The sequence below is a fragment of the Gadus morhua genome, chromosome 2 (genome assembly GCF_902167405.1).
Source record: "Gadus morhua chromosome 2, gadMor3.0, whole genome shotgun sequence".
Classification (NCBI taxonomy): Eukaryota; Metazoa; Chordata; class Actinopteri; order Gadiformes; family Gadidae; genus Gadus; species Gadus morhua.
In genome coordinates, this window is record NC_044049.1 from 22,884,095 (window position 1) to 22,906,842 (window position 22,748).

The 22,748-nt window shown below is 43.4% G+C and overlaps 7 non-coding genes across 7 annotated transcripts; all 7 read left to right on the top strand.

Annotated features, from left to right (window-relative positions):
- Positions 1-13,996: 13,996 nt before the first annotated feature.
- LOC115539420 (small nucleolar RNA U3) lies at positions 13,997-14,212 on the top strand. The gene has a single exon (XR_003975880.1). It is a non-coding gene; the product is annotated as a small nucleolar RNA U3 (small nucleolar RNA).
- A 912-nt stretch (positions 14,213-15,124) lies between these two features.
- Positions 15,125-15,340, top strand: LOC115539445 (small nucleolar RNA U3). Its single transcript, XR_003975903.1, has one exon. It is a non-coding gene; the product is annotated as a small nucleolar RNA U3 (small nucleolar RNA).
- Positions 15,341-16,250: 910 nt separating this feature from the next.
- LOC115539428 (small nucleolar RNA U3) lies at positions 16,251-16,466 on the top strand. The gene has a single exon (XR_003975888.1). It is a non-coding gene; the product is annotated as a small nucleolar RNA U3 (small nucleolar RNA).
- Positions 16,467-18,889: 2,423 nt separating this feature from the next.
- Positions 18,890-19,105, top strand: LOC115539529 (small nucleolar RNA U3). The gene has a single exon (XR_003975974.1). It is a non-coding gene; the product is annotated as a small nucleolar RNA U3 (small nucleolar RNA).
- Positions 19,106-20,017: 912 nt separating this feature from the next.
- Positions 20,018-20,233, top strand: LOC115539522 (small nucleolar RNA U3). The gene has a single exon (XR_003975968.1). It is a non-coding gene; the product is annotated as a small nucleolar RNA U3 (small nucleolar RNA).
- Positions 20,234-21,145: 912 nt separating this feature from the next.
- Positions 21,146-21,361, top strand: LOC115539524 (small nucleolar RNA U3). The gene has a single exon (XR_003975969.1). It is a non-coding gene; the product is annotated as a small nucleolar RNA U3 (small nucleolar RNA).
- Positions 21,362-22,273: 912 nt separating this feature from the next.
- On the top strand, positions 22,274-22,489 carry LOC115539517 (small nucleolar RNA U3). The gene has a single exon (XR_003975964.1). It is a non-coding gene; the product is annotated as a small nucleolar RNA U3 (small nucleolar RNA).
- The last annotated feature ends 259 nt before the right edge of the window (positions 22,490-22,748 follow it).

Consider the following 22,748-nt stretch of genomic DNA (forward strand, 5'->3'; position numbering starts at 1 on the left):
TCCCTCTCTCTCTCTGAGACCGAGTTTCTCTCTCCCTCCCTCCCTCTCTGAGACCGAGTTTTTCTCTCGCTCCCTCTCTCTCTCTCTGAGAGCGAGTTTCTCTCGCTCTTTGAGACCAAGTTCCTCTCTCTCCCTCCCCCTGAGACCGAGTCTCTCTCTCCCCCTGAGACCGAGTCTCTCTTTCTCCCTGAGACCGAGTCTCTCTCTCTCTCTCTCTGAGCCCGAGTTTTTCTCTCTCTCTCTCTGAGACCGAGTCTCTCTTTCTCTGAGACCGAGTTCCTCCCTCCCTCTCTCTGAGACAGAGTTCCTCCCTCCCTCTCTCTGAGACAGAGTTCTTCCCTCCCTCTCTCTGAGACAGAGTTCCTCTCTCTCTCTAAGACAGAGTTCCTCCCTCTCTCTCTGAGACAGAGTTCCTCCCTCTCTCTCTGAGACCGAGTTCCTCTCCCTCTCTCTCTGAGACAGAGTTCCTCCCTCTCTCTCTGAGACCAAGTTCCTCTCTCTCCCCCTCCCCCTCTCTCTCTCTCCCTCTCTCCTCCCTCTCTCTCTGAGACAGAGTTCCTCCCTCTCTCTCTCTGAGACAGAGTTCCTCCCTCTCTCTCTGAGACAGAGTTCCTCCCTCTCTCTCTGAGACCGAGTTTTTCTCTCTCTCTCTCTCTCTGAGACCGAGTTTCTCTCTCTCTCTGAGACCAAGTTCCTCTCTCTCTCCCTCCCCCCCCCTCTCTCTCTCTCCCTGTCTCTCTGAGACAGAGTTCCTCCCTCTCTCTCTCTGAGACCGAGTTTCTCTCTCCCTCCCTCCCTCTCTGAGACCGAGTTTTTCTCTCTCTCTCTCTCTCTCTCTCTCTGAGACCGAGTTTCTCTCTCCCTCTGAGACCGAGTTTCTCTCTCTCCCTCCCTCTCTCTCAGACACCGAGTTTCTCTCCCTCCCTCTCTCTCTGAGACCGAGTTTCTCTCCCTCCCTCTCCCCCTGAGACCGAGTCTCTCTCTCTCTCTGAGACCGAGTTTCTCTCCCTCCCTCTCCCCCTGAGACCGAGTCTCTCTCTCTCCCTGAGACCGAGTCTCTCTCTCTCTCTCTCTGAGACCGAGTTTTTCTCTCTCTCTCTCTGAGACCGAGTTTTTCTCTCTCTCTCTCTCTCTCTGAGGCCGAGTTTCTCTCTCTCTCTCTCTCTGAGACCAAGTTCCTCTCTCTCCCTCTCTCCGAGACCGAGTATCTCTCTCTCTCCCTCTCTCCCTCTGAGACCGAGTCTCTCTTTCTCTGAGACCGAGTTCCTCCCTCCCTCTCTCTGAGACAGAGTTCCTCTCTCTCTCTGAGACAGAGTTCCTCCCTCTCTCTGAGACAGAGTTCCTCCCTCTCTCTCTGAGACCGAGTTTTTCTCTCTCTCTCTCTCTCTGAGACCGAGTTTCTCTCTCTCTCTGAGACCAAGTTCCTCTCTCTCTCCCTCCCCCCTCTCTCTCTCTCCCTGTCTCTCTGAGACAGAGTTCCTCCCTCTCTCTCTCTGAGACCGAGTTTCTCTCTCCCTCCCTCCCTCTCTGAGACCGAGTTTTTCTCTCTCTCTCTCTCTCTCTCTCTCTGAGACCGAGTTTCTCTCTCCCTCTGAGACCGAGTTTCTCTCTCTCCCTCCCTCTCTCTCAGACACCGAGTTTCTCTCCCTCCCTCTCTCTCTGAGACCGAGTTTCTCTCCCTCCCTCTCCCCCTGAGACCGAGTCTCTCTCTCTCTCTGAGACCGAGTTTCTCTCCCTCCCTCTCCCCCTGAGACCGAGTCTCTCTCTCTCCCTGAGACCGAGTCTCTCTCTCTCTCTCTCTGAGACCGAGTTTTTCTCTCTCTCTCTCTCTCTGAGGCCGAGTTTCTCTCTCTCTCTCTCTCTCTCTCTCTCTGAGACCAAGTTCCTCTCTCTCCCTCTCTCCGAGACCGAGTATCTCTCTCTCTCCCTCTCTCCCTCTGAGACCGAGTCTCTCTTTCTCTGAGACCGAGTTCCTCCCTCCCTCTCTCTGAGACAGAGTTCCTCTCTCTCTCTGAGACAGAGTTCCTCCCTCTCTCTGAGACCCAGTTCCTCCCTCTCTCTGAGACCGAGTTCCTCCCTCTCTCTGAGACAGAGTTCCTCCCTCTCTCTCTGAGACAGAGTTCCTCCCTCTCTCTCTGAGACAGAGTTCCTCCCTCTCTCTCAGAGACCGAGTTCCTCGGAGAATGGGCACTCGCTGGTTAGTTCCCGTTTTCTGGACTGGTTGCAGTAATAATCTCTGACCACGCGGGGCGCCGGCAGGCGAGTCCAGAATGAATGGGAGCCTATGGGGTTTTATCCTCAGAATCCACTTTTCTCACGATGTAATTTTTTGTCAAGTAATTTGAAAGTTGTGTTCAAAAGGATGGGCTAAGATAATAAACTCAGCTGAATATTGCATTTTTTAAGGTCACGTATCTGTTCTAAAAAGGCGTTAAAAAAACACATTGTCTACTGTCAGAGGCATAGATATATTAACTAGATGCCTCGTCCGAGGTGCTGGCCAATACGTCACCACTGGCGGCCATCTTACCACAGTAAGCTGCTCACCGATAACATTGTGTTGGTAGTGATCCAGGAACTTTTTAAATAACCATAACTTGCTCAAATTTCAACCGATTTTCAAACGGTTAGGTTTGTTATAAACGTCAGAGCTGTAGGTATGACACTACATACTTATGAATAATTGTTAGGTTCTAAGAAAAATAGAATAATGGTCTAAAAGAGGTACAAGATTTCCCTTTACAAATATACATCAAGAAAGGCTGCATGTTGAAATCCCCACCCTGTACAGAGATGTATTTATATAATTATTTATAACCATGTGTTTTCATATGAAATGATCATTAAACAGAACAGATAGGTGCAATAAATACACACATGCACGAGGTATTCATGTTATTTATGTAAAACAATATGGGCTACTAAAACTCAGCCATCTATTGTGTTGGTAACTTCACTCAAATCTATCTACAGTCAAGTATGCATTTAGACAAATACGATAAAATTTGAATATAATATGTGCAACCTTTGTGGCTGTTCAAGACACACTGAAGCCATGATGCCACGGTTGCCACCATAGGTTTGCAGAGAACAATATACAATATGCACACTGAAGGCATGATGCCACCATAGGTTTGCAGAGAACTATTTACAATATGCACACTGAAGGCATGATGCTACCATAGGTTTGCAGAGAACTATATAAAATATACACACTGAAGGCATGATGCTGTAAAAAGTGTAAATGCCCCCACATCCTGTCAAAGTCCTCACTCCTGAAGTGGTCACTGCAGAGCAGTGTCCTGTCAGAGGCAGCAAAACCGTCCCTTCTTAGGGCAATTTCCCACTTTATCCTCATCGCTCTGGCTTTGGGAAACCTTAAAAAAGTGAGAAATGCACCCAGATATATTAATTATTGTCAACATTTTCAATCAGTATTAACCACACTAAAAACGATAAAAAAGGTGTCCAAAATTCCATTCAGTGATTGTGTCAAACATATTCTAGAAAAGCCTTGTGTCAACAACAATCTAGCAATACTATTATGGCATACTAGCCCCGCTGTTCCTGTGTAACAGGACCTGTATTGTATATACTTCCACAAAGTAACTAACTCTTATCCTAAAAATAAAAGTCATAATATTGTAATATCCTACAGTCGAAAGGTGATCCCAAGGGTGCTAGTTTCGAGAGTTGGCAGATTAACGCATCCGTAGGCTGCACAAAAGTCTGGCATCTTCACTTGTCAGCAATTTCCTGTAGAATTCATAATGTAAGACAAACAAACCTGATTGGAAATCATGTGCAACTTCAGATCAATCATGTTCAACTTAAATTAATAAAAGTCTTTAATTATATTAAATAGAAATTCTGCCTCTCCCATCGATGTAAAATGACTGGGTAGCTATAGCCTACCCGTGATACACAACTAAGCTGCACGATTTAGTCGTTTTTCGGAGAGAAAAGCTGCAATTTAAATATGTTCAAGCATCCAGAATTATAACCACGTTAATAACGTTTGTAAGAAACCAAACCATTTGTAAATCCGTCAAGATTTCAGCGAGATAAGAGTATTAGCGTTTGTGCAGATCACTTACGTCCGCTACAACAGATTCCACCAGAAAGCTTTACTGTGGTAAGATGGCGGCCTATGGTGACGTTCTAGACGCCGCCGTAGGGCATCTGTTTCCCAATGTCAAGGAAGCATGCTCGACGGCCGCCCTTTTAAGGACGCTACGTCATAGAACGCCGACAAGCACTGTTCCAATCTTGAGGACACTCGAAAGCGGCGCCATTTTCGCATCCTTTGTTTTTGGGAATTCCGAGATTTTTCAAGGATGCATCGCTGCATTCTAGACGAGCCCAAACTACCCACAATCCTCTGCGTTCACACGCTGCACGGGATATTAATGAAAATGGCAGAGGGAAAGCAGTGCACGTAGGCTAGACCGTCCCATTTCTTCGGCCTTCGGAGTGTCCTTCGCGGTCTACGAAGGCTGCATCCTTCGAAGGACGCGGCCTACGAAGGATGCGTCCTATGAATTGGGACACAGCCTATAATATCTATGGTCAGAGGTACTGCTTTACGGCAGTTTCTGAAGCACTTCGGCACTGCCGCATTTCCCTTTTCCCGCAACGGGAACCCCAGCTGTTGGAGGTATGGCTTTTTAATACACTAGTTACAGAGTTTTAGTGAGCTAATGTAAAAAAAAAAAAATGCGTGAATGTTTTACACATGTATGTTACAAACAGAGAGTGTTATTTTTTAATCCTCACTAGTGCCGATGATAAAGCTTTTTTTTTAGTAAAGATTATGAGCCATTTCTTTCTCCTAAAATAGAAACCTGGGGCCGTATTCACAAAGGATCTTAGGGCTAAAAGTAGGTCCTAACTGGCGAATTTAGGAGTAACTCCTAAAAATAATGGGCGTGTCACTCTTAAATTTAGGACTCCTAACTTTTTTCACCAAGAGCAATTCACAAAGTATTTTAGGCCTAAAAGTAGCACCTAAGTCTAGGAGAGCTTAAAAGTCCTCAAGAGGACTCCTAACTCAGTAAGACCTATTCACAAAGAATCGTAAATTCCTGCGAGACGAAATGTTAGGGTATTAAACTTGTTGTGGAGTTAATCGCAATGCAATAACATCCCCGACTAACAGGAATAATCAGATTAGTCCCGAAATAAAATGTTTGGCCACACTACGTTATTTAGCAACAGGGGAAATGCACCTTTGCAATGCCGACGATTTATTATATCGCAACCATCAGTCAGCCGTGACATAAACTTTCCTTTGGACATTCAACAATTACACAGGATCAAAGCCAACTTTATGGCAATTGCAGGTATGCCCGGTGTGGTCGTTGCTATTGACGGGACGCACATAAAAATAATTGCGCCATCAAAAGACGAGGACGTGTTCGTCAATAGGAAGAAAGTGCATTCCATCAACACGCAGGTTGTTTTTGATGCAAATTTTAACATAGCATACTTGTTGCAAAGTGGCCTGGATCTCCATGATTCGCGCATTTTAATGGAGAGCGGTCTGAGGCAGCTTTTTGAGATGTACCAGTTGGGTGTCACTTGCTGGGAGACAGTGACTATCCATGCAAGACGTGGCTCTAGACACCCTACCTCAATCCACAACCGGGAGCACAGTTAAAGTATAATATGTAAGTGATTACGCATATTACGTTTAGTCCTACGTGTAAAACACATCGTATTGGCTCTTTGACGCCTTTTATTTGTTGAATCCATATTTATTATTGTTTACTAGGGCTGTAACGATACACAAACTCACGATTCGGTTTGTATCACGATTTTTGACCCACGGTTCGATACATCCCACGATTTTTTGAAATTTAAAAAGCATTTTATTTAAACAACACTTATACACCAATTAACTTAATGTAACATTTAATAACAAATAATTTGGAACACTGAACAGATTTGAACAGAAAGAATACTATTAAAGTATAGCTAAATGAATAAAGAAATAACGTGTGGGAGGATGCTTTTTTCAACTGTTTGGTTGTTTTAGTCAAATATCCTTATTAGCACTTCTTATTAGGCTATGTAGCTTAAATAATGACATAATCAGGCCGTATAGAATGCAACATGTTTAATAGCCTAACTTTCAATAGATGGAGAAAAACCTGAATGTCATGAACGTCGCAATAACGAGGCGTTACGAGTAGCATATGTGTGTGCGCCAGAATGGCAATGTGCGTATGCGTGTGTGAGTGACGTCAGCGAGTGAGTGGACGAGCGAGGAGAGCGAGCGGTAGCGCGTGTGTCTAGTGAAGAAGCGAACGAGTCCGGTAGAATAAAGTACCCGTCCTGTCAATAATCGGTGGCCGCTTCATTCCGACCTATAAGCAGAAAAACTGCCAGTCAAATCACACAAAACACTAGAGACAGGATCACACAGGCCCCCTCTGGATAAATGTCGTTCATATCGCATATGAGCACTTCGACGGCTGTGGAGAAATGCGATCCTCCGTAGCCACGGAGGATTGCAGTCGCATACTTACGGCATCGATAGGAGGGGGCGCTGTCAGCAGACTATTATTTAGACAAATTATTAGCAAATTTCAATCGGACTATTTGACCGCAGAGTTAGAAAGGGCGTATCGCGCTTCTGCCTTCTCACACCGCGAGACAGGTTCGTGGCTTTGAGTATCGCGATTTTCGGTTTGATACGCGTATCGTTACAGCCCTATTGTTTACTGATTTCTTCCATATATGCTAGAGCACACAAACAAACACGAAATGTTGTGGAGAGAGGAATTGGGCAGATGAAACGTCGGTTCATGTCCTCCACGGCAAAATACGCCTCACCCCAGAGAGGGCAAGCACACTCATTACTGTATGTGCCATTCTACACAACCTCTGCAAGCGGAGGAACATTCCACAGCCAGACGTTGATGATGATGATGATGATGATGATGATGATGATGATGATGATGATGATGGCGATCAACATGACAATGAATTTGGCCGTGTGGAACCGAGTGGACTGGCATTTAGGGATCACTTTGAAAACACATTTTAGGTAAACACCTTGGTCAACACTTGTGTAGTTCATAACATTTATTTTCTTTTAAATTTTACGTATTTTTATTGTTTGCTTTCTCTCTCTCTTGAACGTGCAGGTTACAACGTCGTAATCGTAAAATTGACGTAATCCATAGCAACGGCGCGTCACTCTTAGTTCACTCTTTGTGATTTATCCTTAGTAAGAGTAGGTCTCAGCGGCTTTGTGAATAACTTTTAAGAAAAAACTCCTACGTAAAATGTTTTAGCGCGAGTTAGGAGCACTCCTAGCGGTAAGATAAAATGCTTTGTGAATACGGCCCCTGGTATAGAGGGAGAACAGGAGAGGCCCCAGTACAGAGCCTTGAGGTACACCAGTTTCAAGCGTGCAAGGTTTGGACAAAGAGCAATTCCATGTCACTTGATAGGTGCGGTTCGTCAGGTAGGGTGTGAACCAGGAAAGAGCAGATTCAGCGATGCCAAGTTCGGCAAGAGTGGCAAGAAGGATCTGGTGGTTCACCTTGTCAAATGCTGCGGACAGGTCGAGGAGAATGAGAACCGATGAGAGGGACGAGGCTCTGGCAGCAAGGAGGGACTCAGTCACCGCGAGGAGAGCCGTCTCGGTGGAGTGTGCCTTCTTAAAACCTGACTGGTGAGGGTCAAGGAGGTTATACAACTGTTATACTGTTATACAACTGTTACTGTTTTAATGTGACCCAGACCATATTTCTCATTTAACAAACATATGTAGCTTATAATGTTTTTTGCAGGGCAGAGCAATTATATTCAATGGCTTAAAACAAACCCATCTGTAAAGATCAGTGAATGCATAGAAATCAATGACAAGTGGTGTAGATGGTTTTCCCTCTGTGCAAGGTCATTAGCCCAAGTCCTACAAAAAACGATTGTAATAGTAATGTTGAAGTTGTTAAATCGTTAACAAACAATTTGTATGGAACAATCGGTTAAGGTTAGTTAAGTGCTTGAGTCTCGACACTTTAGAGAATGTCTAGCACGCAACTTGAATAAGCCATGTGCGATTGTACCCGGGCTCAAGCGCAACTTTCCCTACCAGGTGCAGCCTCAGGTAGCCTAGGGCCATTCATACAGGAGCAAGCAAGAACGTTACCTTTTTCTGTCCTTGGGAAACGAAAAGAAGGACAATCCATTTCCACTGTAAGAGCAGTTTATCAATGCACATTTACGAGGCATTTCTTTTTTAAACTATCTTTATTTTCGAAAAATAGACAATGACAGATGAAATGATATTGAGCGGGACATTGACTGTATTTAAGGTGGTCATACCGTACCTACCATAACACATTGAACACAAGAAATGGAAGAAATTCCATTTATGCCCATGTACTTTCACCATACGTAACTATATCAAAAATAAAAGGGCCTGCAGGTAAATATAAATACAGTACGCAAAAATTAACTTCTACGGAAAGTCCAACTTAAAGGCCCACTATGCAACTTTTTTAGCCAAAATTACATTAAGTATGCAGGTTGAGAGTTATGCTGATGGTTCTGCATCCATTTCTGGGTTGATTGGTGGGTGTGTCATTTACCCATGTCGCCTCTCCAGTGAAAAAGCGCATATGCAACTTGATCTGTTCGGACCGACACAATCCGGATGTGACGCAGCGGAAGTATCCTCGGAAATGTAGTCAGATTGTAGTTTCGAAAATGCTTTACGGCACAGACACACACCCAAACATGGCACCGGCTAGATATAAACAGCCAGTTGCGAGGCAATTGTTGTCCGAGGTAGGAAACCTAAACGCCGCCGTGTTTGGGTGCATGATAGAGTTTAGATCGGGTTAGATTAAATAATCTCGGATATAAATAACGATCTCATCTCATCGTCATCCGTTTATCCGGGGTCGGGTCGCGGGGGGAGCAGCTCAAGCAGGGGGCTCCAGACTTCCCTTTCCCGGGCCACATTGACCAGCTCTGACGGGGGGATCCCGAGGCGTTCCCAGGCCAGAGTTGAGATATAATCTCTCCACCTAGTCCTGGGTCTTCCCCGAGGTCTCCTCCCCAATGGACGTGCCTGAAACACCTCCAAAGGGAGGCGCCCAGTAGGCATCCTTGCCAGATGCCCGAACCACCTCAGCTGACTCCTTTCCAAGTAAAGGAGCAGCGGCTCTAATCCGAGTTCCTCACGGATTACTGAGCTTCTCACCCTATCCCGAGACGCCAGCCACCCTTCTGAGAAAACTCATCTCGGCCGCTTTTACCCGCGATCTCGTCCTTTCGGTCATCACCCAACCCTCATGACCATAGGTGAGGATAGGAACGAAGATCGACCGGTAGATCGAGAGCTTTGCCTTGCGGCTCAGCTCTCTTTTCGTAACAACGGTGCGGTAAAGCGAACGCAATACCGCCCCCGCTGCTCTGATTCTCCGGCCAATCTCACGCTCCATAGTACCCTCACTCGCGAACAAGACCCCGAGGTACTTGAACTCCTTCACTTGGGCTAAGGACTCATAAATAACGATAATCGGGTTAAATAACTTCACATGGTGTGTCTGGTGTGTTTCCAGCATTCGTAGTGTTGATCAGCAGAGAAATAGTCCGCCAAGACGTTGAGGTTGCTTTAGCAGCCAGACACTCTGTCCATGCAAGTGAACAGAGCGTTCACTCTTCATCATAACTATCAAACCAAACATCCTTCACATTCACCGAGCGAACATTCTGAAAGTAAAATGCACATTTCTCGCTAAAAATGTTTCCATAAACGCATTTAATGGCGTAACTATGTTACTATTTCCCCCCAGAAAAAATAAAGATGTCGGCCGTATGCTTCTGTGCAAGGGTCACTACTATGGTCACTACAGTAACGAATTGCTTTACGGCACAGACCCACAAACACGGAACCGGCTCGATATAAACACAAGTAACGAATGGATTGTTATATTCATCATAGATCAGCCGACTAAAAAGAGACAGAGAAACCCAATGTCGGAGGAACAGAAGAAGAGAAAAGGGAGACAGACCGACAGAGAGGCCAGACACGAGTAAACGTTGGGCAAGCTTTTCAGGAATAGCTCGAACTGAAAGAAAAAGAAGACTGCAAATCAGACGCCGACTCGGCCGTGTTGCTTTTGAAATTGAAAGTACCCGTAATATTCTTGATTCTGATAGTCTCTGTACACATGTGTTTGCTCAACCATTTTTTTGAGCCCTGTAAAAATTGTTTTCTCGACCGTTTTGTTGTGAGCCCTGTTTGTTTCTAGCTTGCTTGGTTGCAACCATATAAACACCTTTGTTTCCATGGGTGTTTTGCTGTTCGTCTGTCTCGTCCCCCAGATACAGACTGAATCCCCGAATCCAGGTTCTTTTTTATTTCGATTATTATGTTGGCCAAACCTCTTACACTGATTGTTCTGTTCAACCTAAGATAAAATAATTATGACCTAGGGTATAAATTCTCCCCGTCAACTATAAAAAATGATGGATTTATGTTTATTGCAATGCAAATACACCATTTTAAAAATGTATAACCTTGCCTACACTTTATGAACATCTATTTCGGACATGGCTCCGCGCATTCGCCGGCTTCTTTGAAAACAAATGCACAGGGCTCGCGTAGAAGAGCATGGGGAAGGAACGTCAACGAGTTGTTACGACAGTGTTGTGAAATATCTACTACGAAGCTTTAGGGGGCGCTGTGTAGAGAAATGTGCGTGCCAAAACCAAGAAAACAGCGAAGACATGCCCGAAGTTGCATAGTGGGCCTTTAAGATAATGTTTCTAATTGTGCTTCAGCTTCAGATGCCGTCAAGAGGGGTCTCTGGTCGTAATCAGTCGCAAGTCCGTCCCTGAGCAATCAGCATTCATTAGCAGAATGCTAGAGTGTACGGCCAACAACGGCCCAAACAGTAAGAAATCGAAAGGACATAAGTACTCATTCATTCGACTTTTGAACTATAATCTATATTGAACTTGGGGAATCTACAATAAAATTTGCGATATTTCAACGACAAGCAGGTGAAAGAGACATATTTAGCCGTCAAGCCCCATAGACTCACATTCAATCTGGACTCGCCCGCGATCCCCCCCAGTGATGTCTAATGGAACTACAACCAAGATCGGTACAATGGGGCGTATAGGAAGTGCCCAGGCTCTTCGTAGACGGGCTCTGACACCCCCACCCTTCTCCTTGACCCGCCTCTCCTCCTCCGTAAATCATTTAGCTATTTGTTCTGTAAAACTAGTGGTCGTAGCCAACAAGTAAGCCCATTAAAGGCCCACTATGCAACTTCGGGCATTTCTTGGCTGTTTTCTTGGTTTTGGCACGCACATTTCTCTACACAGCGCCCCCTACAGCTTCGTAGTAGATATTTCACAACACTGTCGTAACAACTCGTTGACGACCCTTCCCCATGCACTTCTACGCGAGCCATGTGCATTTGTTTTCAAAGAAGCCGGCGAATGCGTGGAGCCATGTCCGAAGTAGATGTTCATAAAGTGTAGGCAAGGTTATACATTTTTAAAAAGGTGTATTTGTATTGCAATAAACATAAATCCATCCTTTTTTATAGTTGACGGGGAGAATGTATATCCTAAATTATAATTGTTATATCTTAGGTTGAACAGAACAATCAGTGTAAGAGGTTTGGCCAACATAATAATCTGAATAAACAAGAACCTGGATTCGGGGATTCAGTCTGTATCTGGGGACGAGACGGACGAACAGCAAAACACCCATGGAAACAAAGGTGTTTATATGGTTGCAACCAAGCAAGCTAGAAACATACAGGGCTCACAACAAAACGGTCGAGAAAACAATTTTTACAGGGCTCACAACAAGATGGTTGAGCAAACACATTTGTACAGAGACTATCAACATCAAGAATACCACGAAGACAAAGTTCACCCAAAGGTACTTTCAATTTCAAAAGCAACACGGCCGAGTCGGCGTCTGATTTGCAGTCTTCTTTTTCTTTCAGTTCACGCTATTCCTGAAAAGCTTGCTCAACGTTTACTCGTGTCTGGCCTCTCTGTCGGTCAGTCTCCCTTTTCTCTTCTTCTGTTCCTCCGACATTGGGTTTCTCTGTCTCTTTTTAGTCGGCTGATCTATGATGAATATAACAATCCCTTAGTTACTTGTGTTTATATCGAGCCGGTTCCGCGTTTGGGGGTCTGTGCCGTAAAGCACCAACGCCCGGAGTTCAGAACTTTCAACGCTCCAACGCGTGACGCTTAGCCACGATAGCCAATCAGCGTGGAGCTTGACCCGACATCACCGACAGAGAGTAGTGACCCTTGAACAGAAGCATACGGCCGACATCTTTCTTTATTCTGGGGGTGGAAATACTAACATAGTTACGCCATTAAATGCGTTTATGGAAACATTTTTAGCGAGAAATGTGCATCTTACTTTCAGAATGTTCGCTCGGTGAATGTGAAGGATGTTTGGTTTGAAAGTTATGACGAAGAGTGAACGCTCCGTTCACTTGCATGGACAGAGTCTCTGGTTGCTAAGCAACCTCAACGTCTTGGCGGACTATTTCTCTGCTGATCAACACTACGAATGCTGGAAACACACCAGACACACCATGTGAAGTTATTTAACCCGATTATCGTTATTTATGAGTCCTTAGCCCAAGTGAAGGAGTTCAAGTACCTCGGGGTCTTGTTCTCGAGTGAGGGTACTATGGAGCGTGAGATTGGCCGGAGAATCGGAGCAGCGGGGGCGGTATTGCGTTCGCTTTACCGCACCGTTGTTACGAAAAGAGAGCTGAGCCGCAAGGCAAAGCTCTCGATCTACCGGTCGATCTTCGTTCCTATCCTCACCTATGGTCATGAGGGTTGGGTGATGGCCGAAAGGACGAGATCGCGGGTACAAGCGGCCGAGATGAGTTTTCTCAGAAGGGTGGCTGGCGTCTCGGGATAGGGTGAGAAGCTCAGTCATCCGTGAGGAACTCGGATTAGAGCCGCTGCTCCTTTACTTAGAAAGGAGTCAGCTGAGGTGGTTCGGGCATCTGGCAAGGATGCCCACTGGGCGCCTCCATTGGGAGGTGTTTCAGGCACGTCCAGTGGGGAAGAGACCTCGGGGAAGACCCTGGACTAGGTGGAGACCTCGGGGAAGACCCTGGACTAGGTGGATAGATTATATCTCAACACTGGCCTGGGAATGCCTCGGGATCCCCCCGTCAGAACTGGTCATTGTGGCCCGGGAAAGGGAAGTCTGGAGCCCCCTGCTTGAGCTGCTCCCCCCGCGACCCGACCCCGGGTAAACGGATGACGATGAGATGAGATCGTTATTTATATCCGAGATTATTTAATCTAACCCGATCTAAACTCTATCATGCACCCAAACACGGCGGCGTTTGGGTTTCCTACCTCGGATTCTAGCGCAGCCACAGGCGCGTTGGGCGCGTTGAACCATTTTTGTGACACACAATGATCAAGGTTAGGCGCGTTACTCGCGTTATCCAACGCGAGTAACGCGGTTGGTGTGGCCGTACCATTAGTCGATTGATCCATGATGAATGCAACAATTGCCTCGCAACTGGCTGTTTATATCTAGCCGGTGCCATGTTTGGGTGTGTGTCTGTGCCGTAAAGCATTTTCGAAACTACAATCTGTCTACATTTTCGAGGATACTTCCGTTGCGTCACATCCGGATTGTGTCGGTCCGAACAGAGCAAGTTGCATATGCGCTTTTTCACTGGAGAGGCGACATGGGTAAATGACACACCCACCAATCAACCCAGAAATGGATGCAGAACCATCAGCATAACTCTCAACCTGCATACTTAATGTAATTTTGGCTAAAAAAGTTGCATAGTGGGCCTTTAACGCCAGAGTTTAGTTTCAATAAACTAAGATTTGTATCAGTGCCATCCGTTATTTTTACATGAGCTGAAACATTGTGAAAGTTCTACCTCACAACCACCAGTGAGAAGGACTACCCCATGAATTGGTGCCCGTCCGCGCCCGTTTCAACACTAAGGTCATACTTTCAGGGATCATTTCTATAGTTTTTGACTTGAGAAATATCGTACGAAAGTCATCGGTTACTCTAACCACGATGAAGAGAACTGAAGTTCCCTTCTGAGCGCGAAGCGGGCAGTGAGTGATGATGTATTTCATCCGCTCCTTGTCATTGATGACCGTTTCATGCTCTCTAGTGGAGCCTGGAGGTAGGGAACATGATCAGAGTGGTTAGATGTAGGCTAGATATTGTACCAGATAAATATTAGTTATTATTCAGAGTCGTTGGCATTTTGTTACGACTTCGGTATGTTTATTTTACTTAGTAAATATCGTGTAGGCAATCAAAAATACTGATGTAGTGTAGGCTCTTGTAAACCGTTTGAAGTTACCTGCATTGCTGGTGTAATTGCTCAGGTGTATATAATATATAAAATAATATTTCACTTTTGATGTGATGCGAGTGATGGCCATATCAAGTAGTATAAATTGTTAATTCAATCTCTGTGCAGGTTATCATGTTGTAGACAGTATCAAGTCATTTGCACTCACTGAATCTGGAATGTCTGTACAATATCGGCACAATATAGCAGTAGCCTATGCACATGAATTTCCTGTGTTTAATACTTGGTAGGATTTTGAATAACATAAATAAACAGAGAGGTCGGATGTGAGTTGAACTAAAGCAGTGGGGATTGAGTTGAATTCCGACAGGCGGGGTGGTACTTTCGTCAACGGACCCCCGTGTCTGGCAAAGAGATGTGGCGACTATTTATCTCTATATCTCTTTATCATATCACTCCTTTAACGTAGTTGTGCGTGGTACCTGTATTGGCCCTTATGATAACTAGTTTTGAACGTCACTCTATACCGATGTTTGTCCTCAAGTGCCATTATCAAATCAATATTAGGGTTAATACATATCAACATTCACGGTAACGCAACATATAACGTCAAAAGTGGTTATTGTTTGGATCATGTCTGCATCATTAACGCCAGAGTTTAGTTTCAATAAACTAAGATTTGTATCAGTGCCATCCGTTATTTTTACATGAGCTGAAACATTGTGAAAGTTCTACCTCACAACCACCAGTGAGAAGGACTACCCCATGAATTGGTGCCCGTCCGCGCCTGTTTCAACACTAAGGTCATACTTTCAGGGATCATTTCTATAGTTTTTGACTTGAGAAATATCGTACGAAAGTCATCGGTTACTCTAACCACGATGAAGAGAACTGAAATTCCCTTCTGAGCGCGAAGCGGGCAGTGAGTGATGATGTATTTCATCCGCTCCTTGTCATTGATGACCGTTTCATGCTCTCTAGTGGAGCCTGGAGGTAGGGAACATGATCAGAGTGGTTAGATGTAGGCTAGATATTGTACCAGATAAATATTAGTTATTATTCAGAGTCGTTGGCATTTTGTTACGACTTCGGTATGTTTATTTTACTTAGTAAATATCGTGTAGGCAATCAAAAATACTGATGTAGTGTAGGCTCTTGTAAACCGTTTGAAGTTACCTGCATTGCTGGTGTAATTGCTCACGTGTATATAATATATAAAATAATATTTCACTTTTGATGTGATGCGAGTGATGGCCATATCAAGTAGTATAAATTGTTAATTCAATCTCTGTGCAGGTTATCATGTTGTAGACAGTATCAAGTCATTTGCACTCACTGAATCTGGAATGTCTGTACAATAACGGCACAATATAGCAGTAGCCTATGCACATGAATTTCCTGTGTTTAATACTTGGTAGGATTTTGAATAACATAAATAAACAGATAGGTCGGATGTGAGTTGAACTAAAGCAGTGCATTGAGTTGAATTCCGACAGGCGGGGTGGTACTTTCGTCAACGGACCCCCGTGTCTGGCAAAGAGATGTGGCGACTATTTATCTCTATATCTCTTTATCATATCACTCCTTTAACGTAGTTGTGCGTGGTACCTGTATTGGCCCTTATGATAACTAGTTTTGAACGTCACTCTATACCGATGTTTGTCCTCATGTGCCATTATTAAATCAATATTAGGGTTAATACATATCAAAATTCACGGTAACGCAACATATAACGTCAAAAGTGGTTATTGTTTGGATCATGTCTGCATCATTAACGCCAGAGTTTAGTTTCAATAAACTAAGATTTGTATCAGTGCCATCCGTTATTTTTACATGAGCTGAAACATTGTGAAAGTTCTACCTCACAACCACCAGTGAGAAGGACTACCCCATGAATTGGTGCCCGTCCGCGCCCGTTTCAACACTAAGATCATACCTTCTGGGATCATTTCTATAGTCTTTGACTTGAGAAACATCGTACGAAAGTGATCGGTTACTCTAACCACGATGAAGAGAACTGATGTTCCCTTCTGAGCGCGAAGCGGGCAGTGAGTGATGATGCATTTCATCCGCTCACTGTCATTGATGACCGTTCCATGCTCTCTAGTGGAGCCTGGAGGTAGGGAACATGATCAGAGTGGTTAGATGTAGGCCAGATATTGTACCAGATAACTATTAGTTATTATTCAGAGTCGTTGGCATTTTGTTACGTCGTCTGTATGTTTATTTTACTTAGTAAATATCGTGTAGGCAATCAAAAATACTGATGTAGTGTAGGCTCTTGTGAACCGTTTGAAGTTACCTGCATTGCTGGTGTAATTGCTCAGGGGCCGTATTCACAAAGTATCTTAGGGCTAAATGTAGGTCCTAATTGGGGAATTTAGGAGTAACTCCTAAAAATAATGGGCGTGTCACTCTTAAATTTAGGACTCCTAACTTTTTGCACTAAGAGCAATTCACAAAGTATTTTAGGACTAAAAGTAGCACCTAAGTCTAGGAGAGCTTAAAAGTCCTCAAGAGGACTCCTAACTCAGTAAGACCTATTCACAAAGAATCTTAAAATGCCTGCGAGACGAAATGTTAGGGTATTCAACTTATTGTGGAGTTAATGCGCGATGCAATAACATCCCCGACTAACAGGAATAATCAGATTAGTCCCGAAATAAAATGTTATAAAAATTATAAATTATATATTTTTTTTTATAGCTTATAAAAAATAAAAATAATTGCGGCATCAAAAGACGAGGACGTGTTCGTCAATAGGAAGAAAGTGCATTCCATCAACACGCAGGTTGTTTTTGATGCACATTTTAACATAGCCTACTGGATGTTGTTGCAAAGTGGCCTGGATCTTCAGCTACCCATGATTCGCGCATTTTAATGGTGAGCGGTCTGAGGCAGCTTTTTGAGATGTACCAGTTGGGTGTCACTTGCTGGGTGACAGTGACTATCCATGCAAGACGTGGCTCTAGACACCCTACCTCAATCCACAACCGGGAGCACAGTTAAAGTGTAACATGTAAGTGATTACGCAGATTACGCTTAGTCCTATGCGTAAAACACATCGTATTGGCTCTTTGCGAGCACACAAACATACACGAAATGTTGTGGAGAGAGGAATTGGGCAGATGAAACGTCGGTTTCATGTCCTCCACGGCGAAATACGCCTCACCCCAGAGAGGGCAAGCAGAGTAATCACTGTATGTGCCATTCTACACAACCTCTGCAAGCGGAGGAACATTCCCAAGCCAGACGATGATGATGATGATGATGATGATGGCGATCAACATTACAAGGAATTTGGCCGTGTGGAACCGTGTGGACAGGCATTTAGGGATCATTTTGAAAACACATTTTAGGTAAACACCTTGGCACAAATCAGTCAACACTTGGGTAGTTCGTAACATTTATTTTATTTTAGATTTTACGTATTTTTATTGTTTGCTTTCTCTCTCTCTTGAACGTGCAGGCTACAACGTCATTATCGTGGTCTGCACAAAATTGTCATCATGCGTGTATTCTGCTAACTGCACTATAACTACTTAACAGGAATTAATTTCTAGCCTAGGCTATTTCCTTGTTTTTCGGTGATTCAGTGGGCTCGTCTGAACAACCAATCACCGAACTGACCGCTTCTAAACTCGTGCACGAGAATTGACGTAATCCATAGCAACGGCGCGTCACTCTTAGTTCACTCTTTGTGATTTATCCTTAGTAAGAGTAGGTCTCAGCGGCATTGTGAATAACTTTTAAGAAAAAACTCCTACGTAAAATGTTTTAGCGCGAGTTAGGAGCACTCCTAGCGGTAAGATAAAATGCTTTGTGAATACGGCCCCAGGTGTATATAATGTATAAAATAATATTTCACTTTTGATGTGATGCGAGTGATGGCCATATCAAGTAGTATAAATTGTTAATTCAATCTCTGTGCAGGTTATCATGTTGTAGACAGTATCAAGTCATTTGCACTCACTGAATCTGGAATGTCTGTACAATAACGGCACAATATAGCAGTAGCCTATGCACATGAATTTCCTGTGTTTAATACTTGGTAGGAGTTTGAATAACATAAATAAACAGAGAGGTCGGATGTGAGTTGAACTAAAGCAGTGGGGATTGAGTTGAATTCCGACAGGCAGGGTGGTACTTTCGTCAACGGACCCCCGTGTCTGGCAAAGAGATGTGGCGACTATTTATCTCTATATCTCTTTATCATATCACTCCTTTAACGTAGTTGTGCGTGGTACCTGTATTGGCCCTTATGATAACTAGTTTTGAACGTCACTCTATACCGATGTTTGTCCTCAAGTGCCATTATTAAATCAATATTAGGGTTAATACATATCAACATTCACGGTAACGCAACATATAACGTCAAAAGTGGTTATTGTTTGGATCATGTCTGCATCATTAACGCCAGAGTTTAGTTTCAATAAACTAAGATTTGTATCAGTGCCATCCGTTATTTTTACATGAGCTGAAACATTGTGAAAGTTTTACCTCACAACCACCACTGAGAAGGACTACCCCATGAATTGTTGCCCGTCCGCGCCCGTTTCAACACTAAGATCATACTTTCAGGGATCGTTTCTATAGTTTCTGACTTGAGAAATATCGTACGAAAGTGATCGGTTACTCTAACCACGATGAAGAGAACTGAAGTTCCCTTCTGAGCGCGAAGCGGGCAGTGAGTGATGATGTATTTCATCCGCTCCTTGTCATTGATGACCGTTTCATGCTCTCTAGTGGAGCCTGGAGGTAGGGAACATGATCAGAGTGGTTAGATGTAGGCTAGATATTGTACCAGATAAATATTAGTTATTATTCAGAGTCGTTGGCATTTTGTTACGACTTCGGTATGTTTATTTTACTTAGTAAATATCGTGTAGGCAATCAAAAATACTGATGTAGTGTAGGCTCTTGTAAACCGTTTGAAGTTACCTGCATTGCTGGTGTAATTGCTCAGGTGTATATAATATATAAAATAATATTTCACTTTTGATGTGATGCGAGTGATGGCCATATCAAGTAGTATAAATTGTTAATTCAATCTCTGTGCAGGTTATCATGTTGTAGACAGTATCAAGTCATTTGCACTCACTGAATCTGGAATGTCTGTACAATAACGGCACAATATAGCAGTAGCCTATGCACATGAATTTCCTGTGTTTAATACTTGGTAGGATTTTGAATAACATAAATAAACAGAGAGGTCGGATGTGAGTTGAACTAAAGCAGTGGGGATTGAGTTGAATTCCGACAGGCGGGGTGGTACTTTCGTCAACGGACCCCCGTGTCTGGCAAAGAGATGTGGCGACTATTTATCTCTATATATCTTTATCATATCACTCCTTTAACGTAGTTGTGCGTGGTACCTGTATTGGCCCTTATGATAACTAGTTTTGAACGTCACTCTATACCGATGTTTGTCCTCAAGTGCCATTATTAAATCAATATTAGGGTTAATACATATCAACATTCACGGTAACGCAACATATAACGTCAAAAGTGGTTATTGTTTGGATCATGTCTGCATCATTAACGCCAGAGTTTAGTTTCAATAAACTAAGATTTGTATCAGTGCCATCCGTTATTTTTACATGAGCTGAAACATTGTGAAAGTTCTACCTCACAACCACCAGTGAGAAGGACTACCCCATGAATTGTTGCCCGTCCGCGCCCGTTTCAACACTAAGATCATACTTTCAGGGATCATTTCTATAGTTTTTGACTTGAGAAATATCGTACGAAAGTCATCGGTTACTCTAACCACGATGAAGAGAACTGAAGTTCCCTTCTGAGCGCGAAGCGGGCAGTGAGTGATGATGTATTTCATCCGCTCCTTGTCATTGATGACCGTTTCATGCTCTCTAGTGGAGCCTGGAGGTAGGGAACATGATCAGAGTGGTTAGATGTAGGCTGGATATTGTACCAGATAAATATTAGTTATTATTCAGAGTCGTTGGCATTTTGTTACGACTTCGGTATGTTTATTTTCACCTGTAAATATCGTGTAGGCAATCAAAAATACTGATGTAGTGTAGGCTCTTGTAAACCGTTTGAAGTTACCTGCATTGCTGGTGTAATTGCTCAGGTGTATATAATATATAAAATAATATTTCACTTTTGATGTGATGCGAGTGATGGCCATATCAAGTAGTATAAATTGTTAATTCAATCTCTGTGCAGGTTATCATGTTGTAGACAGTATCAAGTCATTTGCACTCACTGAATCTGGAATGTCTGCACAATAACGGCACAATATAGCAGTAGCCTATGCACATGAATTTCCTGTGTTTAATACTTGGTAGGATTTTGAATAACATAAATAAACAGAGAGGTCGGATGTGAGTTGAACTAAAGCAGTGGGGATTGAGTTGAATTCCGACAGGCGGGGTGGTACTTTCGTCAACGGACCCCCGTGTCTGGCAAAGAGATGTGGCGACTATTTATCTCTATATCTCTTTATCATATCACTCCTTTAACGTAGTTGTGCGTGGTACCTGTATTGGCCCTCATGATAACTAGTTTTGAACGTCACTCTATACCGATGTTTGTCCTCAAGTGCCATTATTAAATCAATATTAGGGTTAATACATATCAACATTCACGGTAACGCAACATATAACGTCAAAAGTGGTTATTGTTTGGATCATGTCTGCATCATTAACGCCAGAGTTTAGTTTCAATAAACTAAGATTTGTATCAGTGCCATCCGTTATTTTTACATGAGCTGAAACATTGTGAAAGTTCTACCTCACAACCACCAGTGAGAAGGACTACCCCATGAATTGTTGCCCGTCCGCGCCCGTTTCAACACTAAGATCATACTTTCAGGGATCATTTCTATAGTTTTTGACTTGAGAAATATCGTACGAAAGTCATCGGTTACTCTAACCACGATGAAGAGAACTGAAGTTCCCTTCTGAGCGCGAAGCGGGCAGTGAGTGATGATGTATTTCATCCGCTCCTTGTCATTGATGACCGTTTCATGCTCTCTAGTGGAGCCTGGAGGTAGGGAACATGATCAGAGTGGTTAGATCTAGGCTGGATATTGTACCAGATAAATATTAGTTATTATTCAGAGTCGTTGGCATTTTGTTACGACTTCGGTATGTTTATTTTACTTAGTAAATATCGTGTAGGCAATCAAAAATACTGATGTAGTGTAGGCTCTTGTAAACCGTTTGAAGTTACCTGCATTGCTGGTGTAATTGCTCACGTGTATATAATATATAAAATAATATTTCACTTTTGATGTGATGCGAGTGATGGCCATATCAAGTAGTATAAATTGTTAATTCAATCTCTGTGCAGGTTATCATGTTGTAGACAGTATCAAGTCATTTGCACTCACTGAATCTGGAATGTCTGTACAATAACGGCGCAATATAGCAGTAGCCTATGCACATGAATTTCCTGTGTTTAATACTTGGTAGGATTTTGAATAACATAAATAAACAGAGAGGTCGGATGTGAGTTGAACTAAAGCAGTGGGGATTGAGTTGAATTCCGACAGGCGGGGTGGTACTTTCGTCAACGGACCCCCGTGTCACGCAAAGAGATGTGGCGACTATTTATCTCTATATCTCTTTATCATATCACTCCTTTAACGTAGTTGTGCGTGGTACCTGTATTGGCCCTTATGATAACTAGTTTTGAACGTCACTCTATACCGATGTTTGTCCTCATGTGCCATTATTAAATCAATATTAGGGTTAATACATATCAACATTCACGGTAACGCAACATATAATGTCAAAAGTGGTTATTGTTTGGATCATGTCTGCATCATTAACGCCAGAGTTTAGTTTCAATAAACTAAGATTTGAATCTTTGCCATCCGTTATTTTTACATGAGCCGAAACATTGTGAAAGTTCTACCTCACAACCACCAGTGAGAAGGACTACCCCATGAATTGGTGCCCGTCCGCGCCCGTTTCAACACCAAGATCATACTTTCAGGGATCATTTCTTTAGTCTTTGACTTGAGAAATATCGTACGAAAGTGATCGGTTACTCTAACCACGATGAAGAGAACTGATGTTCCATTCTGAGCGCGAAGCGGGCAGTGAGTGATGATGCATTTCATCCGCTCCTTGTCATTGATGACCGTTCCATGCTCTCTAGTGGAGCCTGGAGGTAGGGAACATGATCAGAGTGGTTAGATGTAGGCTAGATATTGTACCAGATAAATATTAGTTAATATTCAGAGTCGTTGGCATTTTGTTACGACTTCGGTATGTTTATTTTACATGGTAAATATCGTGTAGGCAATCAAAAATACTGATGTAGTGTAGGCTCTTGTTAACCGTTTGAAGTTACCTGCATTGCTGGTGTAATTGCTCAGGGGCCGTATTCACAAAGGATCTTAGGGCTAAAAGTAGGTCCTAATTGGCGAATTTAGGAGTAACTCCTAAAAAT